The sequence below is a fragment of the Nanorana parkeri genome, unplaced genomic scaffold, assembly GCF_000935625.1.
Source record: "Nanorana parkeri isolate BGI_ZX_2015 unplaced genomic scaffold, ASM93562v1 scaffold2477, whole genome shotgun sequence".
Classification (NCBI taxonomy): domain Eukaryota; kingdom Metazoa; phylum Chordata; class Amphibia; order Anura; family Dicroglossidae; genus Nanorana; species Nanorana parkeri.
This window is the reverse complement of record NW_017308745.1, coordinates 1,822-16,527: the sequence shown is the minus strand read 5'-3', so window position 1 is coordinate 16,527 and position 14,706 is coordinate 1,822.

Here is a 14,706-nt window from a genome sequence, read left to right as displayed (position 1 = left end):
AAATGTGCCATGCAGAGACAGCCCATTCAGCATTGTACATGAACCTCTATAAATACAGATAGTTACACTTTGTTCAGGAACAGGTGCCCAGCAAATATAGAAATGTATAAAGGAAATGTTTAATAATAAACGGCTTCTGGAATCTCAGGCTACTGCGGAGTTATTTGGACTCGGCTGATATCACACTTGGCTATGGTTCTGACACCGAGCACCTTTTTTTTTTTTTTAGCATTGACATCTGTTCTTTATCATGTAACTGCAAAAGAACTATTGTACCTTGACGCGTCGATACAAAGCGCAGACCACAGCCAGCAGTCGCTTACTTTACGATTTATATCTCAGTCAGTGCTAAGTGACTTCTCTGTTGCACAAGTTTATAGTTTATCTCAAGTCTTTTTTTTATTTTGACTATAAAGTAGTGAAGGGTACAAAGCTGGTACAAAGCAATTTGCATTGAAATGTATTGCACTGTAGGCTAGTTGAGGTCATGAGGCTAGTTGAGGTTGCAGACCACAGCCAGCAGTCGCTTACTTTACGATTTATATCTCAGTCAGTGCTAAGTGACTTCTCTGTTGCACAAGTTTATAGTTTATCTCAAGTCTTTTTTTTATTTTGACTATAAAGTAGTGAAGGGTACAAAGCTGGTACAAAGCAATTTGCATTGAAATGTATTGCACTGTAGGCTAGTTGAGGTCATGAGGCTAGTTGAGGTCATGAGGCTAGTTGAGGTCATGAGGCTAGTTGAGGTCATGAAGTCTGGTTCCCACACCAGGGAATTATCTATCGATTCCTCATTACCCATTTCTTTGGGACAATGGCTGTCGTACCTACTAGGGATGCACCAATACCAGTTTTTTGGTATCGAGTACCGAAAATTTTTTTTCCTGGTACTCGCCGATACCGAATACCGATACCGGAAGTCCCATCAAGGAAGCCAGGCGGTGTGTAAAGACTCGCCACCCGGCTTCCAGATTAGCAGGGAAGCCGTCTCCATGCTTCTTATCACTAGGTGACGAGAAAGCATGGAGCCGGCTTTCTGGCCAATCAGGAAGCCGGGCGGCATGTAATGACACGGCGCTCCGGCTTCCTGATTGGCCGGGAAGCCGTCTACATGCTCCCTCGTCACGAGGTGATGAGGGAGCATGAAGCCGGCTTCCCGACCAATCAGAAAGCCGGGCACCGCGTCATAACACGGCGCCCGGCTTCCTGATTGGCTAGCTTCTCGACCAATGAGGAAGCCGGGCAGTGGTAAGGACTTGCTGTCCGGCTTCCTGATACAGGAAGTATCAGGCTAGGCATCGGAGCATTTGGGCGAGTACGAGTACACGCCTTGAACATTTTGACTATTTCAAGGTGATGGGGATGACTATCTCTAAGGGTGCCCACACACCTTACGATAATCGTACGATAATTGCGGGAAAGCCCGCGATCGTACGATTATCGTAAGTTGTGTGGAAGCCGTGCGACCTTGACTTTTAACTTACGAACATGTTTGAAAACCCGCCGAGAATCGTACGATGTTTGGCGGATGTGTAGCATGTTCGTAAGGTAAAAGCCGGACGGGCCGGGGTGCGACAGCGCACACTACCCGTTCTGCATTGCGGTCATCGGAAGCCCGCCCTTCAGGGGGGCGTGTCTTGCGATCATCGCAAGTACGATCTGCCTGTCCAAGATAGGCAGATCGTACGTTTTTTAAAGTACCTTACAACCAGCGCAAGACAAAAGTCTTGCGCTGGTTGTAAGGTGTGTGCCCAGCATTACAACCCTACAATGACTCTATCGTCCATGGTACTGAGACCTATAAAATCTACAAAAAAATTGGAATGGAATCTTTAAAAAAAAAGATGTCCTCTGCCACTTCCTCACAGCAGCTTCACTCAAAGTGATAAGGTTTTTCTTTCACCTTGCTGTGGTAAAGGGGCCAGTCTCCCAAATCTTACACCCTTCCCACTCCCTTTTTCTCCTCATTACTCCTTAGTTCCCATTCCAATATTACCACATGACCTTTGCTTCCTCATCCCTTGAGATATGTTCCACTTGATGGGACACAATGTCTGTCAGTTGATACCCCTCTCTATATTTTGTCTGCTGTTGTCACTTCCTACCACCCTACATGGACCTACTTCTAGCTAGTCAGAAACTAGATTTGCCCCCAATAGCTTTAGTGTCTCTGAATAACATATAGTGGTCATCCACACCCTTTAATCTGCCATTGTTACTCAATGTTAAGGACACGGCGCTAGCTCGCCTAGACTCATCAGCACCTTCTATGGGCGCTAGTGCCGTGCTAATGCTACGCGCCAAGTGGATCTTTTATAAATAAAGCCCTTAGTGTGTATATACAATGTATGCCTTTCACCAAAATGTATCTCTAGGTTCGAGAATGTCCTGAATAGTTCACTCCTATTTGTGAAACATATATCTGTAATGCGCATTGCCTTACTATATTGGATACTGCAAAGTGATTGCAAAATATTTTATAAGCCTTTGGTAACTTGGTTTTCTAAAACAATTAATACAATTGGATTGAATACAAAAATGCCTTCCATATTGTATTATCTAGGTCTACTTTAGAAACAATCTGTACTAGGAGAACTACAAGGAGCTGCCATTGCTGTAGTCCTTCTGGAAAAGGTATCTCTATTACTGTCTCTGGCTATAACAATGACTTGCAACATGTGTTCAGATTAGAAAGTCAGAGATAAGTCAGTCTCTTGATTGGCAATCATGCTGCAGGCCAGAAAGTAGTGAAGGCACTTAATCAGCATGACAGACAGGGAACTAGCATTATCAGAAGGAGAGATCGGCAATGGCAGCCTCCATGTGAGCTCAGTACAGGTTTCCTTTTATGTATCTTTTCACAGACTACCTGGAGTCATGACATGGCCGTCTCCAGTACTTTGATCTTGTTCAGCACAACCAAACAACCCTTCCCGCAGCTGCAGCCTGCTGTCTGGTGATCATGACGGTCACAATCGGAGTCCCACCCCCGCTTAAAGGAGAATTATGAGGTGAGTGCTTTTCACTCACCTCATAGTTCTAGCCGGCCTGTGACAATGAGACTGTCACAGGTTGGCTCGGTAGATCGGGAGGTGAGCGAACACATACCGACGTTCGCTCACCTCTCGATCCTGCCAGGGCTCTCTGCCGTGACAGGGGAGGGGCTGGATTCCCCGCTCCGATCCGCCAGCACTGACTGGCGGAACAGACGGGGGAGGGGGCGGGTACAGCTAGCTCTGCCTCTAGATAGGCAGAGCCAGCTGTCAGTCACGCAGCTGGGCGGATCCCGGCACAATTGTCGGGATCTGCTTCAGCTGCGGCGTCTCAGTATACCGTGAGCTACTGCTCGTGGTATACTGAGCCTAGGGTGACGGGAGGACGCTAGTTTGTGTCCTCCCGTTACCCTAAGAAGCACTATGGGGAAAAGCCTTAACACCATAGTTCTCCTTTAAGGTCAGGTGACTCAGAGATGGTTCTGTATCAGGTGCGTCAAACAACGGCTACATATGTCTGAATTAAAGTGGTCTCAATGAGCGCACTATGGGGGTTGATTTAAAAACTGTGAATAGGCCGTTCACATTGTAAGGACATTTGCACTTTGCAGGGGAAGTTTTCCTTTAGCTCAGCCAATCTGATTAGCAAAGAATAACCCAATCATGCGCAAGGAAAATGCAAAAAAAACCACATTGATGGGCTCGGGCGTTTTCGCCGCTCCACGTGCCGAGCCCGCCAGGAAGCTGACAGCGCTGCAGCGCCAATCACAGGCACTGAGACATTTTCTGATCTCTGCAGCTGCGGACCGGGAAAATGTCTCAGTACCTGTGATTGGCGCTGCGCGCTGTCAGCTTCCTGGCGGGCTCGGCACGTGGAGCTGCGAACACGCACGAGCCCATGCTTACTCTCCACCACTGACTCCAAGCTATAGAGAGACTACAAATCACAGCCCGGACAGGAGGAAGAGGGTCCCGTCTACATTTCCATAAAAAGGCCCGCCAAAATCCTCAGCATCAGGCCCGTGATGCTCTTAATCCGGACCTGACATTACCCCTATACGCACCATTATGTACTTTATGCACTACACCTTGCTATGTACATTACCCCCTACTCACCGCTATATATGTTATTCCTTATACCCTGCTATGCACATTACCCCCTACAAACTTGTAAATCCATAATGCCATATTTTTTTTTGTTAGCACCCCCTCTCCTTTACATAGATGTGCATACCTTACACGCAAGTGTTCATTAGATGACAGGGGCGGCAGGGTTGGTGTTAAACATTTGTATTTATTTTATTTATTTTTACTTATCACCTTTTTTTTTTTTTCACTTAACTTTTGCTATCACAAAGGAACTAACAATCCCCTATGTGACAGCATTTGGAGGTGACATGTTCTCTTTATGGAGACATCAGAAGTCTATCCAGGCCCGCTGCAGGAGGACTGGCTGTACCCCCCATATAAGCAGCCTTGCCTGATATAATTGGCTGCAAGGATTACCATATATACTCGAGTATAAGCCGTCCCGAATATAAGCCGAGGCACCTAATTTTACCACAAAAAACTGGGAAAAAGTATTGACCCGAATATAAGCCGAGGGTGGGAAATGAGGCAGCTACTGGTAGATAGATACCAATAAAATTACATGAATATTTATTTAAAAGAAAAATAATAACCTAGCTCTGTAAGTGGAAAAGGGGGTACAGGGCTACATATCATGTACTACGGATCATTTAACCCATTCATATTAGCAGAGGATAATTGTAAATCTATTGTTCAGTGCACTCTATATGTAGTATATAGTACATGTACATATAGAGTGCCTGCAACAATACATTTACAATGATCCTCTGCTAACATGAATGGGTTAAATGATCCATAGTACAGGGCTACATACAGATCATTTAATACATTCATGTTAGTATAATTGTAAATGTATTGTCTGCACTGTATTAGCAGTATATACTCTATATAGAGTATATACTGCTAATACAGTGCAGACAATACATATATAATTGCTTAATTAATCTCTCTCTCTACATCCCTCCCCTCACTCACTGTGTGCCGGTGATCGGATCATCACATCACGGAGAGAGCAGGGACGAGTCAGCGGCGCGCTGGTCCAGTGGGAGGAGCTCCAGGTGGGGTCCTAATTTAGCTGGCTCAGAGGTGCCTGCCCGCTAAATTACAACCCCACCTGGAGCTCCTCTCGCCTGATCAGCGCGCCGCTGACTCATCCCTGCTCCCCTGCTTGACTGGCCGCTGCGGGGGTTTTTTTTTTCTTCTTACTTACCTCGCCGAGCGTCGCGTCACTGCTGCTCCGGTGGGCGGCGCTCCGAGCGGGGTCATCTGGCAGTCTCCGGCCACCTAAATTAGGACCCGGAGACTGCCAGATGACCCCGCTCGGAGCGCCGCCCACCGGAGCAGCAGTGACGCGACGCTCGGCAAGGTAAGTAAGAAGACACCTGACGCTGACTCGAGTATAAGCCGAGGGGGGCACTTTTCAGCCAAAAAAATGGGCTGAAAATCTCGGCTTATACTCGAGTATATACGGTAGGTAGAGATTTTGAAGGACAGAGAAGTGATCCTGACTCACCATACATCCTAGCAAGGGTAGCTTTCTTTACACACCAGAAATGTAAAAACAAAAGTAATTATTGCCCAATCATCTTCCAGGACAGCAACCTGAGAGATGATTGGCTCCTCCTTCTACAGGAAACACGATTGAGAACAATTTAAAAATCCCTCCCACCCCCATCGTCCCTCAGTTTAGATTGTGTTTCCTGTGTCACGTTTTTTTTTTTTTTTCCTGACCGCTTTGGCCATGTGGACCGCTTTGGCCATGAGCCCTCTCTGTGCAGCTCTGCTCATGGTTTGGGTGCCTGCAGCCTTACTGTGTTGCAGAGGTTTTTTCTTTTGCTGACAGATTCTTGTCCCCCTTTCTTCCTCTGGGGACGACTTCTGATGCCCCCGGCATGTATTTCCTGTCCCTTAGCCTGCTGGATGTAGGAGGAGTAGGCGCCTCTGCGGTGGTGGGTGGTAGGTTGTGGGTGAGCTTGTGCGGCCCGGGCGCGCTGATGGTGGGCTTGGGGCAGTGCTGTGTGTTTCAGGCCTTGGTTTGGAACGCACAGCGTCATTTCCAGCAGCCAAGGGTACAACTTCTGGCACATGCGGTGGTGGACGTTTCCACCACCGCACTGAGCAGCCACACAGCGTTGGGGAGGAACTGCCCCTATGGAGGTGAACGGACAGGCATGGACTGCTTCCAAGACCGAGGGATTGTACCATGGGCTCTTTTGTGACTATGGTCTGGGAGCAGTCTGTTGGTGAAGGGCCTTTTGGGTAGAGGTATGAGGCATGGCATTATTGTCCCTTTTTAGGACCACTCTTCTTCCGATATTTATATTTGTGGTCAGAGTTACTTCGGTTCCGAATCTTCATGACCCCTACTGATACCAACCTGATGTGTGCCATGATTTTGTGGTCAGCGTGCCAAATAAGAGGGCACGCTCTAGTGAAATGATAGAACCTGGGGAAGGGCGGGAGGGTCAGACGCGACTTCGCCGTGACATGACGAGGAGCTCCCTATCCCCCTTCTTAAGGGGAGGAGAGCCGGCGCAACTCCTCCCACAAACACGGCCAAGATACCTTGGCCTATTACATATCACAGGTATTTATATAGCCCCTACATTTTACACAGCAAAATGGACATCAGTCCCTGCCCCCAAGGATACATACATCAGCAGAGCATTGCTGGGAAATCTCATCTGTAATCTAATGAGATCTCAGGGAAAGGCATTTTCCTCCCCGAGATGATGTGCATGGTCACATGTCCTAGTCACATGTACCAGAGTTCCCGGAAGTAAAGAGAGAGATAGTAACCTGCCTTAGTTAACATAGCCACTGTTAGAAGACTGGGAAAGAAAAGAGACATGAGGTATGCAAAGAATACAAAGCCGGCAATGATCTAGAAGTATGTGTCTGTAGATTGTCATTACTAAACATTTCTAAAGGTGTGTTTGTGTTATTTGAAACATATGAGTAAAGTTCATCTTTAAGGTTTGTTTTTGCCATTATTATTGCTCACAGATATTTGCAGGGTGAAGGGACCTGCAAATTGTTTCTAAATAGACCCCTTAAGGTTAGAATAATAAGCAGCGGGAGGAGAGGACATGGCGATCTACCAGTGATCGCTACGCGATCACTGGTAGATCGCGATCGACCTTGTGGGCACCCCTGACATAGTGGGTAACATTAAAGTTACAGGTAGGTTTAGTGTGAGAGGGACTCAGTGTTAGACCTCCTTCTCTACACTCAGAGCCAACAGGGCCATTCCTGCATTTTCAATGTTAAAGGGTTATTAAACCCTCATGCTTGTTTACATATACAGGCATTCCCCGGGTTACATACAAGATAGGGACTTTAGGTTTGTACTTAAGATGAATTTGTATGTAAGTCGGAACAGGTACATTTTTTAAGTGTAACTCCAGCCAAAAAAACATTTTTTAGTTTTGGATAGCATAGGGAAGGGTCACATTTGTTTTGCTGTCTGTTCCTGTTGTTCAGAAGATTATAACATAATAAAAACATTTTTTATTCAAAATGACACACCAAAAAAAGTTTTTTTCAATTTTTTTTTTTGGTTCAATATATTTTTATTTCAATAAACATACTTATACAAACTTTATAAAAAAAACTGGGAAAAATACATCTAAACATCATAACTGTTATCTCCCAAATAACATTACTATGTATCTCTCCGTATATTAGTCTTCAATTTTAATAGCAAGCTGGCAATTGCATCTGCCCACTGCCTGCTGTCAATCAGCAGAGGAGGAGCCTGAAGGAGAAAGTTCTCTATCAGGTCCTCCCATGCTGATTCACAGCAGGCAGTGGGCAGGTGCAATAGCCAGCTTGCTATTGCATTTTACAATATCCAATAGCAGGCTGGGTATGGCGTCCAGCCTGCAGACGAAGAGGAGGCAGGGGGCGGGGCAAAGGAGCCGCGGCCAGACCGTTGAAGCGGAGGATCGGCCGGTGCCGGGGAAGAGAAGATGGACCGCGGGAAGAGGAAGCTGGGACATCAGCTGAGGTAAGGGGGGCAGCTAGGAATGCAGCGGTCTGTGTCCCCACTGCCTCCGCCAACACAGGTGTGGAGAGCAGTGGGGATTTGAAGGGACACAGGCCGCTGCAGCCACAGTTCTCCTAAATGTACCGGCAGCTGCCGGTACAAAAAAAACTTTAAAAAAAAACCTTTTGAAACAGGGTTAAAACTTAGGGTTAGAACATCTGAAGAGTCTCGGGCAGCCGCAAAGGATCTTGGGGCGGGCGCATGCTCACTTCCGATGTTCGGCCGGGAGACGAGGAGAAAAACAAGGCAAGTCTATGGAGCAGCGTGAACCCGCACAGACACCGTGGGACATCAGAGAAGAGGAGGACAGAGGAGTCAGCGCTGGTTCGGAGACCCGCACCAGCGCTGGAGGGACAGCTGAAAAGGACAGGAAAGAAGAAGATGATCGGATTAAGAGGCATGATTTAAGGTAAGTCCTGACACTAACATTGGGTGGTGGGGGGCTAGCTTTTAATGTCACTTTAACATCTCAAGCTGTTTCCCCTCCTGAAGTGTGGTATCGGAGGATCAGCTTGCTCCGGAGGGCTCTCAGATATGGCGATTAGCTCAGTACAGACGTTGTATTGAAGGCTTTGTGCTGCAGCTGTTCTATCTGTGTTATTTAGAGAGATGCAGGAGGCCTGCGAAGGGCAAGAGGTGACATTAGGTTAATTTTTGTAGAGGCCGAAGTGATGTCCCCGGACTGTAAAATCCAGCAGATGAAATGTTCTGCTAAGTCAGGATGTGTCTGCGGGTGTGTAGACAATTCTTATCTGCAGCGGAGATTACTGTGCAGAAATAGAATGCCACATGTTAGATCAGAACTATGACTTCTCCACAACTCCCCCCCAAGACTCCATTCACATTGCAGCACCAATTAAATGTAAATTTTATATACACACACACACATCCCCTCCAGCCCTCTGTTCACTCCTCCGGCATTTATGTCCCTCAATGCCTACACTGTCACAACTGGTGGATCCATTGCTGCAGTAGATCACTTGCCTCTTCCAGCTGCAGTCTTCAAGGGGACCCCACCACTGGACAACCAATAGAAAATGTGATTGTCACCCAGGCAGTGACTTGAACACATGAAGATTCTTCTCCTCTGCATGGAAGTAGATTGAAGACTCGAGACCCAGTGAACGATGTCAGCCTTTAATCCCCTGCTCCTTTGCTGCATGCAGCTGTTGGCCAGGAAATCTCCCAACCATCAGCTGAATGGGGCCAGTGATGAGTCACTGGTAGCTAAGACCCCTTTATCTGCACAGCTGACAGCCTCTTAGCAACTAATGATGCGACTGAGTGGGCAGAACCTAATGGGAAAGCTGATTAGGGACTAGTTCCCCATCAGTAGAAGCAGTGACAGCGGCACTCCAAATGCAGTTGAAATGTGTCTATTTATTGACGTAGATGCAGCATATCACATGTTTTTGCCTCAGGAAGGGGATCCTGCGGGACCCCGAAATGTTGCACCAGTGTGATATGCTGCATCAACGTCAATAAATAGACGCATTTGGAGTGCCAGTGTCCCTGTTTATGCTTATGCATATAACGGTTGCCATCCATTGACTACCGCAGCACCCATCCTGATTTTTTGGAACAAGCGGTCAAGAGTGCGATGGGTCCATGGATTTTCGTTTAGTTTCCCATCAGGTCTGCCTGCCTTGTGACAGACGGCAAGCAGTGAGCGGATTCCACAGCCAATAGCAAGCCTGATGTCACAACCAGTGAGGCTGGCGGTAGGGGCGAGCCTGATGGGGATGCTGAGGTACCAGTTGCACATCAGGTCTGCTTTACTGCTGATTGACAGCAGGCAGATTCCACAGCCAATAGCCAACCTGCCAATCAGTAAAAGGGCGGACCTGATAGGGAAATTGGTTCTCAGAGTTTCCCACCAGGCCATCTGTGATTTTTGTTGTTGTGGTGGTGGTTGGGTGGTGGTGGAGGTGGGGTGCTTGTTGTGTAGTGGTGTGGTGGTGGAAGTGGGGTGGTTGTTGTGGAAGTGGAAGTGGGGTGGTAGTGGAAGTGGTTGTGGTTGGGTGGTGGTGGAGGTGGGGTGGTTTTGTGTAGTGGTGGTTGGGTGGTGGTGGAAGTGGGGTGCTTGTTGTGTAGTGGTGTGGTGGTTGGGTGGTGGTGGAAGTTGGGTGGTTGTCATATAGAGAGTCATAGACACCGATTTTGACTTCCAGTGAAGGTGTTGTTGATTTGCATTCTGAGTTTAATGTCTTAACAGAAAGAGATACAGACAATGACCTTCAATATAGTGCCAGCGCAGGCCCCAAGGGGAAAGCACACCAATTTATTTTTGAGGGTAACAATACTCACATATAGAATACCAACACAGACATACTGAACGTGAGAACATGAAGCTGAAGAAGGATAACATGAAGTATGAATGACCTGTATAGGACAATGGAGAGCACAGAAGAAGGTGTTCCTCACTTGGTTGGAGTTGGGATTGAAGTATTTTCGGCATGAAGCCCACGCTGTATTTGTGTCTTTCTATCTATGGAGAGAAGCTGGCATGGCTCCGAGATATTAAAGTGGCTTTACCATAAAAATTGACTTAAAGTGGAACCATACTCAACTCCCCTGGTATGTAACGTCCACAAGCTGTCGACATCTTCACCTGGTCTTCTTCCAGTTTCGGGATCTTCAGCCATCTTAATCCGCTGTGCCGGCATGACATAACTCCCATAAATGCGTGTGCCGAAATTGTACACGGAGTATGTATGTTCTACAATAAAAAGCCCTTTACTTAAAGTTCTACCATAACATGTCGGCACGTGTCTGTAAATTCAATTTACATTATTCATTAAGTAGATCCTGCTTGCTTTGAGTTAAAACTACTCATCATTGAGTTAAAACTACTCATCACAAGCTGCCTTGTGTGAGAATAGGCCAAGGTCACATGGTCTTTGGGAATTGTGGGTCTTAAACCTCATTAGAGACTGCAGGCAGCCTACTGTTTTCAATTAGTCCAATCATCGTCCCCAACCCAAAAGGCGCACTCAGATAACTTTGACTGGCCAGCAGCAGGGGGGCAACTAAAGACACAACAGATGGCCAAATCACATATTGATACAGCCCTGGTCAGTAAAATGTCTTCTGTGTACCACAATCCATTGGAAATGCTTTAATATTGGTTAGGGAGAATACTGCATTGGGGGAGCAGTGTGTGCAGGATACGGGGGACCCCCTGGGCACACAAAAGGCATTCTGCTGACCATTGATGATGCGTTGTGTCATCTCTCCACCCCCACCCCGGTGATTGGACAATGAATGAACTGCAGCAGGCTGATGAGGTCACACTTCTGCACACTCCACCCGTCAGCTTGTTCCCCGTCAGAACATTTGCACGCAGCTCACCTGACTGGCGCCCGGTTTTGCCCCTCCCTCTCGCGGTCAAATCTCTGCTCTACGCTAGGTGCCTAGCAGCACAGTTGCAGACAGTATTGTGGAAAGCAGTAGAGTTCTGATTGGCTACCATTGATACCCCTCCCTCTCCCAGTCTGTGTGCAGCTGTACAGGGGATTACAGGAGGCTGACATCAATACAAATATGGGTACTTCTGCTTGAATCAGGAGATGTGGAGGATCGGAGGGCTGACAAAGCTAATGCAGTTTCTGCGGCGCTTCATTATCATTGCCGGCCATTCACAGGAAATAAAGGCTTCAAAGCAGAATTGGTGGGAACAACTAAGCACACAAGGAGGGGATAGGAGGATCTAGAGTTCCACTTTAACTGTTTGGGTGGGGTTGCTCTTTAAGGAGCCTTATCACTAGACCCTCCATTCTAACAACAACCTTCCCATCGGATAATTTTTTACCTGTAAGATCCTCCTCTGTGTAGATATTCAAAAGCCCTGAGACTGCCAATGGGTGCCGCCATCTTGAATATGATGTCAGCAGCCCCAGAGCTGTCACTCAAGTCATAATTTATAGCAGGGGTGGCCAACTTTGGCCCCTCCCAGCTGCGGTGCAACTACAAATCCCATGAGGCATTGCAAGACTCTGACAGCCACAGACATGACTACTCCTTTGCCTACTCCTGCTCTATGGCATTCCTCCCCCGACACCTACATAAATGGTTATGTAGGGAGGAGAAGGGCAGAGGAGCTGGGTCAGCACATACAATAATTAGGCAATCTCAAAAGAGGAGAGAGCTATGACATGCAAGGAGGGAAAGGTTTGTATTAGGAAATTGACTCTTCTGGAGCAGTCAAATTTTCTAGCAGGATTAAAGGTAAAAACACAGTAAGTATTTAAAATAATTGTTATTTTCTGCTTTTACCTGCAATTTTTAAAGTTAGTGACAGGGTCACCTAATGTAGAATGGTGTATCCAAAATGTTCCAACTTGAATTGAGCTTTACCTGTTTGGAGGGTGTTTTCCTTTAAGCAGAGTGATGTACACATAATGTTCCCCCTGGAATTGAGCTTTACCTGTCTTGGTGGTGTTTTCCTTTAAGCAGAGTGATGTACACATAATGTTCCACCTGGAATTGAGCTTCACCTGTCTGGGTGGTGTTTTCCTTTAAGCAGAGTGATGCACACATAATGTTTCCCTGTATTTCAGCTTTACCTGTTTGAGGGGTGTTGTCCTTTAAGCAGAGTGATGCACACATGATGTTCCCCCTGGAATTGAACCTTACCTGGTTAGGGGGGTGTTGTCCTTTAAGCAGAGTGATGTACCCATAATTCTGCTGCGTCCCTTTTCCCGGTTAGCTGGACAACAGACATGTTTTCAGTTCAACATCCCAGCTGTTTGGTCACAGAGGAAGAACCTGAGTCTCAGGACAATGCTGCTTATTTTGGAACCTGAACCATTTGAAAACATGTAAAAGAATGTATTGAATCCAGAACGCACCCAGGGCAGGAGAAGGCCGCAGGAAAGTCAGGCACCCCGTGTGCAAGTCAAAGAGTTTTCATTAACTTTCTGTGTCAACAACATTAGAACTGGGCCGCGGTACAGATATATCACCCTAATGACAGCACATCATCCGGAGGGTTACCTTATTTAAAGTGAAGCTGTGCTATGTGCATGCAGGACAAAGCAACAGTCACTTAGCCCTCATTCACACTAGAAAGGGCCGGTGATCGATCGAAAGTTCGAACTTATCGAGTTCTGGGACCGCATTACTTCCAGTTTCCTTAGAACGACGAGGTTTGCACACAAAACTTCTTCTGCACGAGCGCCATCCGCGGCATTGCTCTATACACATGCACCACAGCAATAAAGTAATAAAATGAAGTCGGATCACAGTAATCAAGCACGTTATTTATCTCCGGTGCCCCACTCAAGCGGCGGCCATATTGAGTGGGGCACCAGAGATAAATAACGTGCTTGATTACTGTGATCCGACTTCATTTTATTACTTTATTGCTTTGGTGCATGTGTATAGAGCAATGCCGCGGATGGCGCTCGTGCACAACAAATTTCTTGCCCAAAACTCGTAGTTCTAAGGACACCGGAAGTCATGAGGTCCCACAACTCGATAAGTTTTTACTATCGACAGATCACCAGCACGTACAGATCCGTGCTGCGTGCACGGCCGTATCGGGCAGCTCCCAGGAAGGACAGGTGCTGCATGTGATTAGTATGCAGCCCCCATCCTTCTCTATGGGACTACGCGGCCGTACGCCCCCCTACGCTCACCCGCCCTGCACGTCCGCGTGGGTGTCCGTACTCGCAGGGGCGTCCCGAGGCTGGGTGACACCCGGAGCGGTAACCGAGTGTCACCCGGCCGAGACGTCACTGTGCATGCGCGTGACGTCAGCACGCGCGTGCGCGATTACGTCATCGCGCACGCGCAGCATGAGAGAGGAGGGGACAGTCACCCGGTGGGATAAGGTATGGCGCCGGGTCCCCTCCTCTCTCCTGATACTGTCGGGCATTCGGTCCATGACCGAGCGCCCAACTTTTCAGAGGGGGGTGACACCAAAATGACTGTGAGACATTTTGGTGTCACCCCTCCAATGGTGTCACCCAGGTGCGGGCCTCACCCCCCTTGTGACACCACTGCGTACTCGTATGCTGACAGGATGGATCCTATCTGTGTCCGAGCCAGGAAACACGCACCAGTACGGACCTGCACTTGAGGTGAGCGTAGGGGGGCGTACGGCCGCATAGTCCCATAGAGAAGGACGGGGGCTGCATACTAATCACATGCAGCACCTGTCCTTCCTGGGAGCTGCCCGATACGGCCGTGCACGCAGCACGGATCTGTACATGCCGGCCCTTTCTAGTGTGAATGAGGCCTTAAAGTAAATGTACAGCATGGGTAAAAGTTGACAACTTTTTCAATAATCGATTATAATCGATTATGTCGATTAGTTGTTGCAGCCCTAGGCACAATAACAAAACCCTTATCCAGTACATCTCTGCAATACAATTACATAGTCACTGTTGGTCTGTCAGAAATCCAGTAAGCTTCTAACTTCGTGTTGTTAGCTGACAATGACGTGCCTCTGCTGCACTGAAATCTCAAGTATTGTTGTCAACCCTGCTTAGTTCTCTACTGCTGATCTACAGAACACATCCCCTTCTTGTTGTCCTTGTGTTGTACATTATGTAGCACTCATCCCCGAAGGAG